This window comes from Protopterus annectens, chromosome 3.part1 (assembly GCF_019279795.1).
Source record: "Protopterus annectens isolate FY-2018-M chromosome 3.part1, PAN1.0, whole genome shotgun sequence".
NCBI classification, from domain to species: Eukaryota; Metazoa; Chordata; order Ceratodontiformes; family Protopteridae; genus Protopterus; species Protopterus annectens.
Genome location: NC_056732.1, coordinates 1,690,931,182 through 1,690,949,999, shown reverse-complemented (window position 1 = coordinate 1,690,949,999; position 18,818 = coordinate 1,690,931,182).

Here is an 18,818-nt window from a genome sequence, read left to right as displayed (position 1 = left end):
AGCTTCAAATCCCCTCTAAACCCAGTTAACTCCATTGATTATGCAGAAATGTACATCACAGCACTATACCAAAATGTACATAGATGCATAGATGCAGCTGTACCCCATAGGAGCAAGTGCAGGGCAAACCCCTGAAATAAACCCACATGATGGAACCATGACAGCAACAAGCTTTACAATAAAAGGAACAGAATTTTGATCAAAGGTAAGAAAAGCAATTCCCAGAATGTTAGAGCCCGTGTCACTGAAATAAACAAACAACTCAGGAATTTAATAAAATCAATCAAAGCCAAATTTAAGGCTAAATTATTTACCCAAGCCAAAGACAATTACAAGGCTTTTTTTAGTTATGTTCGTAATCTCAAAAGCACAATATAACAATGTGTTGTGCTGATTATGAGTGATGTTACCTACACTAAGGCTCAAGTTATAGTTAACTTAGTTGCCGAAAAATTTATCTCTAACTTTATCCCTCTCTCTCCCATCAGTCTGTGCCTCAAGATACATCTGACACAGGCTCACCTCTAGATACCACACAAGACTAAGTCCTAAAAGTGCAATCAAAAGCTAAATAGTCCTCATTGATGGGTCCTGACAATATCCCTGGATGCATCTTAAATAGCATGAATCACAATTTAGCCACACCCATAACAACACATTTCAGTCTCAGCCTCCATATGAGTTTTGTACCAAGCGAATGAAGAACAGCTACAGTCATTCCCCTGCATAACAGAGGACCATCCACAGACCCAGGCAATTACAGATCCAAAAGTCTAACCAGCATTATATGCAAAACCATGGAAAGACTCATCATGGAATGAATCAATTAGGATACAGGGAGCCTCCAAACACTGGACCTGTCTCAGTCTGGATTTGTCATGTGCAGGTCATGCTTACTCAACCTAGTGGATTTTTTTGAAAAGGTCACCAAAGCAATGGATAAAGGCAAAATGGTACACACCACAAACCTCCACTTGGCTAATGCTTTTCACTCAATTGCCCACTCAGGCATAGTAGAAAAGCTAAGTAAACTGGGAATAAACTGTTATGTTTCCCACTGGATTGCCCAGTGGTTCACAGATAGGAGGCAGATAATCAGAATAAAGGAAGTTACGAGAGCATGTCAATCCGTCAAAATCAATTTCAGCAAATGCAAAGCAACCAAATCCAGTTTGCTGAAACCACCTTTAACAATAGTAGATATCGGGATGTATGGGGGTGTCCCCCCAAACTGGGGCTACAGGGGGACTAGTCTCCCTACAAAAAAAAAAATAGTTTCAATGTTCCCTGAAGGCAGTTTTGGTGAACCGGTTTCAGCTTATTCACTCTCATTGAAACCGCCTTCAATGGATCGACATGAACCTGGAAGTTACCTCCACAAAGAGACCATTCACCAGTGAAGTCCCCCAGAGTTCAGTGCTGGGACCTCTCCTGTTTTGCTTTACTATTCTGAAATTAAAGCCAGTACCAAAGGGCTCTGGCTAAGTTTGCAGATGACTGCAAGCTAGGAGCAGTCAATGAATCCCAAAATGACTTAGCCAAATACCTCTCAACTGTACAGATTTTTTTCAGAATGTCCAGATTTTTGCCTTATATTTTTGGTTCATTTTTAATAAAATTGTGTTTTTTTTCTGGCAAATTAGTGGCAGATCATTAAAGAATGAAGGTAGACAATAATGGCAGGCAGTTGAGTTTCAGACTTCATACCCTTTAGAAAATGCATGCTAATGTAAAACCTGTTATTCTATAACCTTTCTAAGTTTATAAAAGCAATATTTAAAAATTGTTCTTTTTTGGGCCTTTGTTCCACTTTTATTTATGGCCTTGTCCAGATTTCTTGCTGTAAAGAGATTGAGAGGTATGGTAGCCATCCTGCAGGAAGGTTAGTCCCAAATAAATAACTGGCGCCAAAATCATGGACTGAACTAAAATGTGAAGAAATGCATTATTTTAACCTTTACAACAAAAAAAGCAAGATACTAGACTCCAAGACTTCAAACACAATTTAATGTTAGTGCTTTCATTTACTAGGATCAATGAACTTCATCAAAGAATTCATCATTAATCAACCTTAAATACAAAAATTAAAATTACATCACATTAAACAACCACTGCCCCCTCCAATTAAGTTAAAGGCATAATACAAAAACGTAGAAAGTGCTAACATTAAATTGTGTTTGGAGTCTTGGAATCTCATATCTTGCTTTTTTGTTTTATAAGTTGGTTTTGTGTTGCTGTTTGAATTATTTCATCCTTTAGGGAAGTCGTCTGCCTCAGGGAACTACCACATTGACAATACACCCCTAAGAGTTGACCCAGCTGTTCAGGATTTGGGAACTTATGCGGACAGTGACCTAACTTTTGACCAACATGTATCCATTAATGCAAGACAGTCATTCTGTATTGTGCAACTTATAAACATAAGGATTGTGTCTAGGTGTAGGGATGTCATTGTGCCCCTTTACTCAGCTCTCATTAGGCCAATCACTGAATGTAATGCCCTCTTTGGCATGTTATCTGTCCAGGCATATGCAACAAATGGAATGCCCACAGAGATACCTAAACAACAAGTCCTATATGGACTGACTCGGAGCTTGTCACTATACTCGGTATCCTACAGACTGCTAAGAAGTGACCTGTGTCTAGCATACAAGGTATCCTCCAACCAAATACTGATGGGTTTTCTGCATACCAGCAAGGTAAATGGCATCAGAAATACCCAGTTTAGGAATCTAAACCTCTTCTGCAACATCAACAGAATGGTTTGCAGGGACAGGTATAACTCACAGAGGTGCCGCTACTGTGGAATAGACTCCCCATCCACATAAAACAAAGTTCATCCCTGTCTGTATATGAACAAAACTTAGGTCTGTGGATGAGAAACAGAACATTTATCCCTGGACTGCCACCGGATGCACGGGTCCTTGAAATTATCTATGGTATGATTACAATTATTCTCACTGGGGTAATATATAATTATCAACCATGGGATGGGTAAGAGCAATCAATAACCAAATGGGATAGGTTAATTTGAGTCTCCAGACCAAGTAAAGTGCAAGCAAAAAAAATGCAGTAGAAATGTAATAAATGGGGCTCAGATCCTGCAGCAATTCACAATTCTCTCACTATTGTGACTGATACAACAAGGCTAAAGTTCCCAGACTAAGAAAAATATAAACAGAAAAAATGCAGTAGAATACATGGCAAGTATCATACAGGAACTGGACAGGCAAATTTCAAGGTTACAGTCAGGGTGTCCCACACGGCTCTATCCTAGACCCATATTTGTTTAAATGGGTTCCTGTTATATGATCGAAGACGCATTCCTTTGAATACATCTTGATCGAACTTGAAAGCATGAAACAGCAAAATAGTGAAACAGCATATAAGCGATTTCTTTCCCTGACCTTGGCCACCTCCATTACGTTGCTGTTTTCGTCACTGTAGTGTGATCTCGAAGTTGGTGTATTTAAGTAGGAGGGGGGTGGGGGCAAAGCCCCCCACTTTATGTAATGTTTTAAAGTTTTTATTTTATTTTTTTTTTGTGGAACGGGAAAAAAATCGCTGTTTTAAGTGTTCGGGGTTGTAAGCTTTCGCTTACATGGGGTCAATAAATCAGCATTCGCTTTTTTAAGCATTCACTGATTTAATATAGACCCGTTTAAATTATATCTTTCAGATCTATCCTTTTCATCTGATGTGCTCTACAGTCTTTATGCAGATGATCTGAAACTGGGTAAACTGATTAAATGTGTTACAGATGGGGCATTTCTGCAAAAGAATTTGACTAAATTGACCATGTGGGTACAGGAAAATAATATGCTAATAAATACATCAAAAACTATTTATATGAGGTTTTGGAGAAACAGATTGAAAGGTGAACATTTAATACAGCACACAGCATTTGAAATTGTAGATTAATTTAAGGATCTGGGTATACGTATAGATCCAGCTTTGAGATTTTCTGATCATACCAACCAATTGGTTAGTGATAGCTATAGAACTATAAGTTATATAAAAACATGTATTAAGTCTAGGAAATCAGAAATGGTGAAACCGTTGTTTTTAGTTACATTAGACCCGAACATGAGTATTGAATAACAATATGGAAACCTTATAAGAAAACAATATGAGTAAACTGGAAAGAGTACAGTGGATATATAACAAGAACAGCCATGGATGTGACATTTTAAGTTATTATGAAATACTAAAATGTCTAAACTTGTACAGTGTCTCATCTAGATATTTAAGAAGAGACCTTATTTATTGGATAGGGCATTTACAGACAACTACTTCTGGGAATGTTTGGTGTTATCAAAAGTAGAAAATCATCAGACCAGCTATGTAAAAGATTCTTTAGGAATGAGATGTGTACTAATTGGTTCTCTGAGAGAGCAGCTGATGCAAGGAATAGACTGCCAAATTACATTAAAGCAAGTAATAGTTTAGATATTTTTAAGAACAGCCTGGACAATTATTATGCATCAACTCTTTTTGTATATTAGCAGGCTAAAAAGGCATTATTTCCCATGCCTGAAATATTTGAATGAATGGTATGAAAGGTATTTATTTTAGGCAAGTACCCACTTACATTTGTTTACAAGAAGGCTAGATGGGGATGGAAGCACTGGGGACTTGAAGATGTCAGTAGAAAACAGGCTGTAACGATGGTGCCACTGGTATATGCATACAACTGCATATCATATGCAAAGACTAAGAGGAGAGGTAAAGCCACAAAAGTGGGACCACATAGGCAGCTATGCAAACAGACAGACAGAAGGTGGAAACTGGTTATAGGAAGGATTGGACTATAATCAGGGGAGAGAAAAACAAAGAAGTGAAACTCTATGATGGGAGATGCTGGGGAAGATGAGTCAGCCTGCCAAGCCATCATAGATGTGAGCTTGCCCAGAGGTCAGTCATTTCCATGGTTGACATCATAGGTGGGTTTGCCACTGGTGACACAATAGTCGGGGCTGGCCAGCTAAGTGAGTCTACTAGGTGAATAAGAAAGAACTCCAGGGCGCTAATATGAGCATCGTGTCCACCTCAGTCTTCACCAGCTCTCAAACCTCATGCCATCTGCATCACTCTCCAATCAGGAGTTTATGCCACACACTGGATTAACAGCAAAAGAGGACAAAAGGGAGCCCTCCACAGGGTGATCTTTTTCACCCTGCAGCAAGGCAGGCCTGCGGATCACTGGAGACCCATCTACTAAATTACTGCTGCTTTCTGCACATTCAGTCCTATAAATAAAATGAAAAAAAAATTGAGAAAAACAAAACAACAAAGCCATATAAATAAAAAAGAAATGAGAAAGACATTATAAATATAATGGTGAGTGTTTTGTGATATATTTTATTGAGATGGTGTGGAAGTAGAAAAATCAATTAACACAACATTGTAAAAAGCTGTTAGAGGTCAACTGTTTCATAACAGAGGATAGTACAAGGGCATATGAATGCCATCTGGCTGTCTCTGTGTGTAGGTCAGTAGCACAATTAATGTGCAGAGAGAATGAACAATGTCGCAATGTTTAAATTATTCAAATGAAAACAAAACAAAACAAAAAAAAACTTCTGGGGTCTGCAGGTTTAGTGCAGTGGTCATACACTTGACAAATGCATACGTTTCTGGCACAGGTGTGGACAGTAGCACAGAAACAATAGATAAAAGTTAGCACTGTACAAGGCCAATGGACAACAAGGTAATGATGCCATTGAAATAAAAAAAAAGAATCACTGCTATGGTAAACAATTTTTTACAGTTGTTACACACATGCCAAATGCAGAGATATTTGGCACAGGTTATGATAGCAGAACAGTGGCTGGGGTGCATAAAGAGCCATTGCATGTGATAAGCACTAGCACAGGCTGGCACCACTGATGGTGGTCCTTCATGATTCTGAGTCTGTGGAGGGTTAGTGATGGGGGGGGTGTGCGTGAAAGTTTGTATATGTGTGTGGTAGGGTGTCTGCATTTCTGCAGTGGCATGAGTGGTTTTAGGTGAGTGTATATGTGTGTGTGTGTGGGGGGGGGGGGGGATGTGACCATGAATGTGATTAGGTGGGGGGAATGATCTACGATGAATGTCTGTACGTGTGTATTTGTTTTCGCACCTAAATTGATGTCAGTGTTCATGAAAACTCAGACCATAACACAGAACAGAGCTGATACTATCAGTGTAATTCAGAGGAAAAACTGTCATTATTATAATAAATGTGCTATGAGCCTTGTTGCCATTTTATGGATGACCACTTTACAGCAAATAAAATGAATTGAACCAAGTCATCAATCAGTTTTAATAGATTAGCCTTGGTGTAATTTCAGAATACCAAAGTACAGGAAGATACTTCCAGCTTCGGTCTTAAGGTGAATGCTGCTGCTTTGTAACCAGATTTGACCAAGAAGGAAGTTACAACTGATGGAGAGCAAAGTTGGCCTACATTGGTAAGAACCAAGGCCAGGCTTTTATTGCCCCCGGTTGTGGTGTGGACTAAATGGTCCAGAAAGTTTATATTGATGAAGTCCAGAAATTGCTGGGCACACATGGTTGAGGATATATAACTCTCCCAGTTAATAGAGGGGTAGTAGACATTTCCTAGGAGAATGGTGTTTGGCTTAATGCATGAGGACTTCCATACTGGCTAGATTGGAAGCATGGAGTGAAGAAGACATAAAGGGGATCCTTTTGTTAGCTATGGTATGATAAGAGGCTTTGTTAATACACTAGACTCCCTCTTTTCTGGTCTCGCTGGGACCAGACCTTATGCTGGATAAACAAATGGCTGGTTAATCAGAAAAAGCATACAAAATAATATTTATAGGTTGTAAATCAGCTACAACAACATGATTTGTGTTAGTATGCATTTTTCTAATAAATATGAAGTCTAAAACTGAAATTTCTATCATTAATTAGCCCATAAGTGGCTGAAGTGCTGTTTTTTGTTGTCTTTTGCTAGGACTATGGCAGAAATGTGATGGCCAGTTAAAGAAAGACTGGATAAGAGAGAGTCTACTGTAGTAAGTTGAATCTATAGGAGTTCCAAGTCATTATCTTGCCTAATGAGACTGGTGATAAAGTGTATTTTTTTTTAAAAATACATAGACACTGCCACCCTTAGTACCTTCATCTAATGTGGTAGACCTGAACTTGTGGTAGGCATTGAAACCCTGCACTGATGGAGTGATTTAATTGGTCTCGAAGCAGCTTTCTGTAACAATGCAATATAGCAATGCTTTCCTGGGTAAGAAGTGATTGTAGGGAGTTTTCTTTTTCTTAAGGCTACTAACATTGAGCAGAAATACTTTTATAATATCGTTATACTGTTTTGTTATATTGGAAGTTTTGGAAGACTGATATTGCCTAAAAAAGACACTATGGGGATGGACAACAATTTAGCCAATATATAAAAGCCTTGGGGGATAAATGGAGGCCATCCCTAGCAAAGAAGTTATGACTATCTACCATCTCCCCCAGGGTGATATATATTGTTCCCCTTTAAAATGATTCCAGTAGCTAAACCAGTTGTTGAAGTCTCGTAATTCTTATAAGCCTGATACAGTGTTCAGGCCTGAAGGATGTCTAAGAATACTTACTCAAAGAATGCAGAGCTACAAACATTTGAGTTTACCCAGGCAACTAAATTATGCTTAAATGAATGTAATCTTGGTGACTCACATATGGCACAGGGTAGCTTTCTCCAAATTATGGGAATGCACAGTGAAACAAAATGCCTTGCTGTTGTTGTTGTTGTTGTATCTTTCGGCTTCTCCCGGTTAGGGGTCGCCACAGCGGAACTCCGGTCCGCTAATGATTGGCAGCCCTGAAGTACAACCTTCAACGAAGGTACGCCTGTTCACGCATGTCTCCACACAGAAGACGCTTTAGCTGAGAATCGAACAGGACAACATTTTACTGTGAGGTGACAATGCTACCGCAGCACCACCACCGCAGTGCAAACAAAATGCCTTCTTGTATTTGTCCTAAAACTTTTTATGCTGCAGTTGAAATTGCTGTATCTATGTGTCTTAGATGAATTGAATACATCCAGATTTAATGATACCATGAAGGCTTATTGTGCATTGCTGGATGCCAGGATTAGAATGCCTTGAAAATCCCTGTAATGTATGAAAATATATCTAGTGTTTCACATCTTTCCTTACATGGCAAATTCCCCAAAAGTGTGATTTTCTTGCAAAATTTTTGCTGGACTTTTTCCTAATCATATAAGTTGTTCTTTACAACAAATGCAAAATCAGTTATTATATTCCAAAATTATGAGTATGTAAGTTTTAAATAGGCTGGTTATACAGTCTGGGTTTCATGTAGAATTATTTTTAATAGCAAGCTCACTTATTTCATAGCTTTATTAACTGCTCTGTCTAAACTCTAGATGATTCGAAAATGAACATTTAACTATAATTGTGATCCCTAAATCTCTATAGTGTGTCACAATCTTTAAAGGTGTTTGATCCAATGTGACTGGATCCATTACTGGTGATTGACATTTATCTGTGCTAAAATTAATATCATATACCCACTTGCACGTCAGTAAGAAATTTGTTTACTATTTCAAAGTCTTGTTAATTGAATATGATAATATGATCTTTACCGTCATTGGCATATTTACTTAAGCATGCCTTTTTAATGGATATGGTGGCAGAAAACAAACTGAATAATACTGGGCCAAGTACTGACCCCTGAAGAATACTGCAAAAACCTGTGCAGTCTCAGATAAAGAATCCTAAATTATAACTCACTGACTGTGACCACATAACCCAGTTATGTCTACAGCCATAAGTTTCTTGACCATAAAATTCTAACATGTTAGTTAATTTTGAGCATCCTTTAATAATGTTATGCTGGTTAAGAACAAATTTCATCTATTACATGACTTTCATTTTCCATGATGTCTAATAAGCATCTTTAAAAACATTTTCCTAAAAGGGTTGTTAAGCTTACTGGTCTGTAATTATTGGTGCCTATGACTTTGCCGTCTAATGTATTAGCATTATAAGTGATAGTTTCCATAAACTGGGTACATTTCTAGATCCAAGTAGCTTGTTGAACTTAGTAAAAAAAAATTGAACCTAACTCATTTCTAACATTTACAGTTATAACTGTCGGTACCTGATCTGGGATCATGGTCTGATTTGATCTTTCTTAGTGCCTTATCTACAGACTGCACATTAATGACAAGACATAAGTCTTGTGATGGTAGTTCCATATTACTAAATTTCTTAACTATGGCATCTGTAGATTTCCCAACACTTAAAAAGTATGCATTAAAGGCATCACTACTATGCCTTTTATTTGTATTGTGGCATCTTTCTTGGTGATGGTAGAATGCTACTCAAGGCTAGGCTCATACCTGTTTGAGACACTTATTCCATCATGTTTCTATCTTTTCATATAATTCAGGGAGGTACATCTCAGGTCATTGACACCCACATGCACTTTGACTGTGTCATATATGTTGGGAGGATGGCCTAATGGTTAAGGTGTTTTCCTTACAAATACAAGGTGTAGGGTTTGAATCTCCCAAGGGATAATTGGCTAGGCTTAAAATGGCTCACAAGGGCAATTAGCCTAGTACTAATCTAGGAACAATGATACCTTTATATGTATTTGTGGTGCAAGGACTTGATTGTATGCAATATGTGGCAAATCCTGGGACCTGAAAGACAACTGATAGTGACCCTCTTCTTGTACAGTCTGGTGAGTATTGTATCGGTATGTCTCACTATGAACCTATGCTCATGGGAATGGACTTTGATGGCCTGTAAGATTGACAATTTGTGCATCTACCGTTTAGGTGACTAAGTCCACCCCCGTCTACAAAAACAAAACACTGGTATAGGTCACACACATGCCAGATATGGGAATCATGAGAACTGCCTGGATGACACAAAGTCACCTTGTGGATAATAGCCTGTGCACTACACAAAACATGGCGTTTCATGGAATGGAGGCTGTTCCAGTGGCTCCATATTGAAATATTGGCACTATTAATGCTGAGTGCCCACCAGAAAAGAAAAAAAAAAAGATCAGAAATCCAGAAGAAGAGAGAATCTCAGACATCACTCTGGTTTTAGTTTGAATTTGTTTTAATGGAGATGTGATTGCACTAGATGTTACTTACACACTGTTGAGGTTTTACTGCTTTTTGGATAAACTACTATAAATCTGCTCAGCGTTTCCAGTGGCTGGAGTTTTTTATTCTAAATTTTATATATTTCTCAGCCATGTCACCATATTTGCTTTCATCATTTGCATATGCAATGGCTCTCATTAGCATGCTGAAATTTATTTTCAGTTTCTTAAGTTCTTCTTAATTTACTTAAGTTCTGTGCCTGTTTTATATAGTGTGTAAAGCCTGTTTTATATAGTGGTAAAGCCAATTGTTGTATTTTTATTCTCTATTTCAACTACATGTATAGCCAATTGTTTTATTTTTATCTCTATTTCAAATATATGTAAAGCCTATAGTAATTTTTATTGTCTTAGCATCTATTATGTTATCTGTACCTTCTTCTTGGAGCTTTTCTCCCCGGGCCTCTACTGAAAATGGACATGTATCCAGCTAGACTAGCCCGGTAAACAAATGTAAAATAAATAAAAAATAAATAAAGTTTCATTGCATTATGAGGTCATTTGCATGCAGTGCATGCCATCCTTTTTTTCTGACTTTTCAGTTGCATTACATGTCTCCAAACATTGCAGACAGTAGGGCTGGATTTTGAAACAAAATACTTATGAGGTTGTTTTAAGGCAAAGCTGCACAGTTAGAGTAGTGCAATGTGGCCAGGGGATGATTAAAGATGTAGGAACAGAAACATTGTGCAATGGACTCAAATTAATTAGAGAGTTTTCTGGAAAAACCTGACAGGTCATGTAGCAACCAGCACTGCATGATGGTGGTTTCATGACCTAATGAGCCTAGTAGCATGCATGTAGTTTGCTCACAATGATTTGAGTTCACAAGAGCATTAACATGCCACAACAGGAACAGCTGAGAGCAAAGTCCCCACTATACATTTACTATAAATGGGAAGGAAATTGGTGTATAAGACAGTCAGAAAGGTAGAGAACAATCAGAGGAACTCAAAGATGGGCAAAGAGTAGGACTGGAATGAAGGCATGCAGACAAAGGTATATATTATTTAGAGACACATGCCCATTTTTCATTTTTTCAAATAGGTTAGAGGGGAAGAGACAAGGAAAAGTTGTCAGCAAAAAGAGAATATGTGGATAGCAGAAGCAGACAAATAAACACAAAAGACAGATAAAGACCAACAGCAGAGGTGCTAACACAAATGAAGAACACAACGAAGACAGATGGAAGAATGTACAAACTGTACTTCAGTGAAGATGTTCAAGAACCAAATACCTGCAACTACCTTGTGCATATAATTAAGTTATTTAGCATACCATAGGAGTAGTACTAATGTCTGAGGTATGTAGAAAGTGAAATCATAAGTCACAGTCCTCCATTCTAATCCATGTGTGTTTTAGAAAGGTTTGGTCAGGGAGTTTGTGCAAGGCATAAAAGATTCATGAATCTCATTACTTTAATATCAGTGACATATCTAACATTTATTAAATATTTGACTATTTTAGACATGTTAGCTGATGCACACCTTTGCTGTCCATCCATTTCTATATCTTCTCTAGTGCAAGCTTTATGGCTGATGACATCATCATTAGTGGCTCTTTTCTCTGATTAATGACATCATCATTACTGGTTGTCTTCTCTGATTAATCTGCATTTTCTTTTCTGGGGATCATGAGCTGTACTCCAGAGTGCATGCCTAAATGTATATTAGCTACTAATTAAAACTGCACCAAAGAAAGTTAGTCTCTAGCTATAAAAAGTTTAACATTGACCTTATAATGAAGATATCTAGCAGTTAAAAAAGAACTTACAGTGAATGTCTACTACATCAATGATAGTTTATCATTCTACTAGTTAGGAATTACATTCCCTTTCTAGTCCAATTCCATAACCTCCAGTTCGGTAGTGATTGGGCAAACTGTGCATCTAGTAATGGCTGCATCCAAGAAATGTTCACAGACAAGAAGCCACTTTATAAACTGTTACGAACTGTATTATTTCTATTTAGTCTGCCAATTCTGTGGCTCTGCTTTTAAGATGTGTAAGGTAAATTCAAGACAATGTTTATTTAGCAATGCTTTCACACTCCACATATTTAGACTACAATCCTGTGGTGACAGTTAACATTTTCTTTTCAGTTTTAAGAATATATGAGATAAAACTTAACTGCACTTCTTAATGGAACTGTACAAAATGTGCTGTAATTATATATATATATATATATATATATATTTAAATCTATCACTAAACACACATATACACACATATCTATATATGTATATAGATATTTGTATGTACATATAATAGTTAATTATTTAGTTTACTTCCGTTATTATATACCACATGCTGACTATTAATTCCTAGCATTATGATAATAACCTTGTTATATTTTCTTCAAATGCTTGTAGTTGTTCCATATACTTTTATTATCTAGACTGAATGTCCTGTAGTCATGACACTATATGTAACTGTCTGTCATGCATCTTTACCCTTGTGAAAGCAATTAATTTTGCTTTGAAACCATTGCTATAGTGTAGACATAGAGGAATAAATTCCTGTCTGACATAGAGGAATAAATTCCTGTCTATCGCCCAACTGACCCAGGTTTGATTACTGTCTCTGGCATCTTAGATACTGGCATGGTAGGATGGGCAGTCATGGAAACTTCACTGTAGATGTCCAGTGCCGGTTGAAGACATGCATATGGGAATAATCCAAAAGAGGCAGGGTATGGACAATACACCACCTCATTCCACTGTATGCACATCCTAGCACTTCATGTGAGAGAGATGGGGAAAGTTAGAGCATAAAACAGCAAAAAACAATCCTGGCAGCAGTAGGACACTCCACCATGATACCTGAGTTCCACACCACTGGGGTTATCCAGCAGACCTGGTGAATGAGGAAATTACCTAGGGGCCAGCTGGTGGTCAGCTGTAAGAGCCCCAAAAAATTAATTTTGGGTTGACAATGAAAAAAAGAAATATTGAGCAGAAAAAAAAAATAGTAATCATTCAATCGTTTTGAAGAATTTAAGTCTGTGTAAATATAAATATTATCTGCACCCTTTATTTAGTTTGTAGAAATATTAATATTAAAAGTGCAGGCTTGGAAGCTTTTCCTGTTTATACTACTTTCCCAGTGTATTCCATAGTTTCTACAGTAACTAGAAGCATGCCATTCTTTACCTTCACTGTCCTAATATTCATATGCAGTAGGGCAGACTGTCCAGTGGTTGCCATCCCTGGAAAAGTTCAAGGTTTCATGCTTTTAGTCTTTCATAATATTAGGCACAATATACTATTAGTTCTTACTTGTAATGAACTTAATAGTATAGTCTTAACAGACATTTGAAAACCATAACTCATTATAGGTTCATAGATAAGTATTATTGTGAATTTTTATATTTTGGTCTTCCATAAGTTCAGAGACTAGACATTTCTGATTATAAATGCCAATTAATACAACAGCTCTAGCTGCATTTTGCTAATCAAGTGGATCTCAGTTTACTTCTTTTTTCTTTGGACTTTTGTAAGCATCACTATATCTGCATGCATACATAAACACACACACACACACACACACACACACACACACACACACACACACACACACACACACACACACACACACCTACAGACAATTTAGAGAACCCCAGTTCAAATACTGTCATGCTTTGGGATGTGGGAGAAAACTTGAACCCTCAAAAAACCCAAACAGGCACAGGGAAGACATACAGATGGCATTACAAGAACAAAGTGGTCTTTCACAAAAGTACAGGTTGGTAACAGATTATGGAAGAGAGGAACCTACAATTTTTCCCTGTAGTCATATCTTTCAATCTCTTAGCAGAAGAAATCTGGACAAAACCAAAAATAATGAGGAGACAGCGGCCCAAAAATAGGAACAGATTTTAATTATTGCTCTAATAAACTTAGAAAGTTGCTAGAATAACACGATTTGTATTAGCATGCATTTCCTGAAGGATACAAAGTTTGAAACTAAATTGTTTGTCCTTGTTTAGTGTCTTCAGCCCTCAATGGTTTGCAAGAAAATGATAAATTTTATGAGGAACAGACCAAAAATGAAGCAAAAAATCTGGACATTCTGCAATAATCTGAACAGTTAAGGGGATGCCTGCAGTTATTAGAAAAGATATTTTTATTAATGTATCAAACTAATGTCTATATGCAAGATCATGGGAAGGAAATAAATCTTAAAAATAAGATCAGAATAGTGAGCAAATAGACTGTAGTTTAGGTCCTGTGTTGAAAAACACTCATGCACATATACGTGTGTGCAAAACACACACACACACACACACACACACACACACACACACACACACACACACGTGCACTTGAGCAAGTACACACATACACACACATGAATAAATATTTATTAACAGAAAGAGGACAGCATTAGACTACTAAAGGTTACAGAACAAAATGTTTATATGACATAAACTTCAACTAAACGGTACTTAAGAGTTGCAGTATTTTTCTAACAGGGATCTCTGGTGCTTACAGTACAGTGTCATAATGACACAAGTTATACTAATGTTCTACGACTTGGTAAGTGCCAGTCCAGCTAGTTTTTCATATGGATCTCACACAAAGCATGAAATTGTCAAAGCAGCAACTGCTGAGAGCTTTGACTTTGTATTAGTCATGTCCCCATTTTGTTGAAAGAGCCTTGCTAGTATAAAGCATATGTGACCTCAGTCGTCCTATATTAAGTTAGGGAATAAAAAAGTCTTTCGGCTTTTCCCGGTTAGGGGTCGCCACAGCGGAACTCCGGTCTGCTAATGATTGGCAGTAGAGTTTTACGTGCTGGCTTGCTGGGCCTAACGCACAACCTTCAACGAAGGAACGCCCGTTTAAACAAGTCGCTCGCTACACAGAAGACGCTCTAACTGAGAATCAAACGGGCAACATCTAACTGTGAGGTGACAACGCTACCGCAGCACCACCACCGCATATATTTAGTCAGGGAATAATGAGGCAAATTTGTTGTATGTAGGTATCCATGTTTGCCTCCCATACTATCCGTAACTTTAATTTCAACATGTTTTTTCCTACTTTCAATTAAATATTCTGCCTGTTAAAGCAACATACTCAAAAAAAAAATTGTACCATAGGGATCAAAATGTCACCTGAAACTATAAAATCTGTCGGCAGAAATTAATGTTGTGGTTGCATTTCATAACAGCAAATGCTCAGAAGAACAAATTTTTTTTATGCTGTTTAACAAGAGCATATAATAAGAAAACCGAGTGCTCTGTTTGTATGTGTTTCATTTGGATGGCTGCTTTCTATGGAAGATTCCTTGGCAGTGGGGCAGGTAATTTGCCCTTATCCCTATGTTGTGCAGTCTTAGAATTAGTATATATAATTTTCAGGGGGTGTAGGGTGCAGGTTGGAGGGTTCACCCTTGCAAAAACTTTGATTTTAATGTATGTATTTTTGAATAATTTTGGATTGAATCTAAAGTGACTGCTGTTTTTTTGTTTGTTTGACATTTTCAGCAGCTGATGATGTAATCAGGGTAGTGCCCCTGTGAATTGTGGCCCCTGTGGCAGAAAGTACAATGAGCCCAGTGCTAGTGTCTTGAAATCTGAGTTACAGAGATTAAGAAATGTCAGCAAGGAAATTATCCGAGTCTCCTGTCTGAGAAAGCTGACAGCAACTAGGAGCAAAGTAAACAGAATCATGGTATGTATTAAGTGAAGATTCATAAGATGATGACGATATATTACACAGGATGTTTTCAGACCTCTTGTAAAGGAGCCGCTGTGGCAGGGCTGCATTCACCTGTACCACATCAAAAGGCTTCTTATTTTTCTGAAGTGTAAAACAATGAAGGTAGACAGACCTGTAATACTGCTTATACAATTCTATGTGAAGGCTAGAGTCTTGGTATGTCAAATTCCTGCAGAACATCAACAACTGATCCAATGACAGAATCTTTTTTTTTTTGTTTAAGTAAATTAGGAAACATTAACACAGTAATATCTACATACATGTGAAAAACTACAGTTTAAAATGTCCATTTCTGTTTCAGTTCTTAGGAATTCTGAGACATAAATAAAAGTTTTTAAAAAATGTTGCCACTGGCTTGTGGTCATTATAAGCAGAAAATGCAAAACGTATCTATCCCTGAAAGAGTGATCCACAGTTCATAGTAGAAATCTTTTACTTAGTCATTGTCACTATAGTCATACTGCAAACCAAAACACACATATATACATACAAATATACGCAATCACACAAATACATATGTGTAAAATGGCACAGATATGCACACATACGTACACACACATACACAATCACGCACACACACACACACACACACACACACACACACACACACACACACACACACACACACACATAAACACACACATAAAACAGAAAAATACAAATACATATGTATAAAAAGGCACAGACATGCACATATACATACACACATGCGTACACATGTTATGTGCACTATCAGGTTATACATACACATAGACACTTGCAAACAAATCCCTCATTCACATTCACACACAGACATACATGAAGTGTAAGTTAATGGCAAGTTGAAACCACCAACAAATTTTCTACAGTAGGAGGCAGAGTAATATGGCTTGAGCACTACATTCCTCCTGACTTTATTCCAGGCAAGGAAGTGACTATTGTAAACAGCTGGTGTACCACATGAAGAAGGGTGCATGGTGCTACAATCAGGAGTATCAGACATATTACCTACGGATAATATCCTCTGACTGGCAATAACATTCTTTTAGTTAGTGCACTGACTGTAATCAAGTAACAATAACATTCTAGTTAGTGCACTGTAAAAAGATAACAATAGCATTTTTTTAGTTAGTCACTGTAATCGGGTAACAATAGCATTCTTCTAGTTAGCGTACTGTAACTGGGTAACAATAGCATTCTTCTAGTTAATGCACTGTAACTTTGTAACAATAGCATTATTCTAGTTAATGCACTGTAACTGGGTAACAATAGCATTCTTCTAGTTAGTGCACTGTGACTGGGTAACAATAGCATTCTTCTAGTTAGCATACAGCAACAAAATAATAATAGCATGCCTCTACTTAATGCACTGTAACTTTGTAACAATAGCAACAATAGCATTCTTCTAGTTAATGCACTATAACTGAGTAGCAATAGCTTTCTTCTAGTAAGTGCACTGTAATTGGATAACAATAGTATTCTTCTAGTTAGCATACAGTAACTGGGTAACAATAACATTCTTCTAGTTAGTGTACTGCAACTGGATAACAATAGCATTCTTCTAGTCAGAGCACTGTAACTGGGTAACACTAGCATTCTTCTAATTAATGCAGTGTAACTGGTAGCAATAGTATTCTTCTATGTAGTGCAATATAACTGGGTATTAATATAGCAATAACCCATGCCTGGGTGTGGGTAATGCTGGATTTACCCATGGTTGGTGTGGTTTGGTCACGAGGGCGAAGCCCGAGTGGCCAAACAAAGCCAACCGTGGGTAAATCCAGCATTACCCACACCCAGAAGTGGGTTATTGCTATTATACAATGACATTATTTAAGAAAAAAATAATTACTTTTCTTAAATAATGGCATTGTATAATGCCTCCTTGCTGCCTTCCACAGCTGTCTGGTATTCTGCGGCAGTTCTGATGTACTGCGCATGTGTATGCCTACGCAGTACATCAGAGCTGTGGGAAAAAGCAATGGAGAAAGCAAGATCTCTGTTGCTTTTTACAAACTGTTTTGCTATGTTAAATGGGTTTAACATAGCGAGACAGCTTTAAAATAAGCAACGGAAATCTCTGTTGCTTATTTTAAAGCTGTCTCGCTATGTTAAACCCATTTAACATAGCGAGACAGTTTTGAAAAAAGCAACGGAGAAAGCAAGATCTCCGTTGCTTTTTACAAACTGTTTCGCTATGCTAAATGGTTTAACATAGCGAGACAGCTTTAAAAAAAGAAACGGAGAATCTCCGTTGCTTTTTTAAAGCTGTCTCGCAATGTTAAACTCGTTTAACATAGCGAGACAGTGTTGCTGTAAGAGTTATAGTAATGGAAAAAGTCTGGGCGACCAGACCTTTTTCTGTTACTATAACTCGGATTTACAACGTGCACGCTGACCAATCAGCGTGCACGTTTTTGAATATTAATGGGGGGTCATTGTTTAATAGCATTCTTCTAATTAGTGTACTGTAACCAGGTAACAGTAGTATTCTTCTAGCTAGCATACTGAAACTGACTAACAGCATTATAACTGATAATGACAATGCAGTTGGATGTGTTAAGGACAGGGATCAATCTACAGGATCAGAGGCCCAAGGGATCATGGGAATTTGATGGGAATGGGTAAGGAAGAAAAGGATATAAAAATGGCTTCACTCTGGAAATTCCATGCTATGTATATTAATTTTATGCAGAGCAAGTTCCTTGAGACCTCATATAATTCTGTAGTGTGCCCAGCTTTGCAGAACTCATTGGTAAAGTTTTTTGTTGAACCATATTTGCAACTGATTTATAGCTCAAAAGAAGAATAGTGGTGCAATAAGGAATGTGTAGGGTCAGCTCCAGCATAAGGTTTTATACCTGAGTACATTTTCAGCAAACCAGGTTGGATAATCATCTTAGATGGTGGACAAACTGACCTCGGTCTGGGGAATAAGATTTCAACCCTGGTTTCTC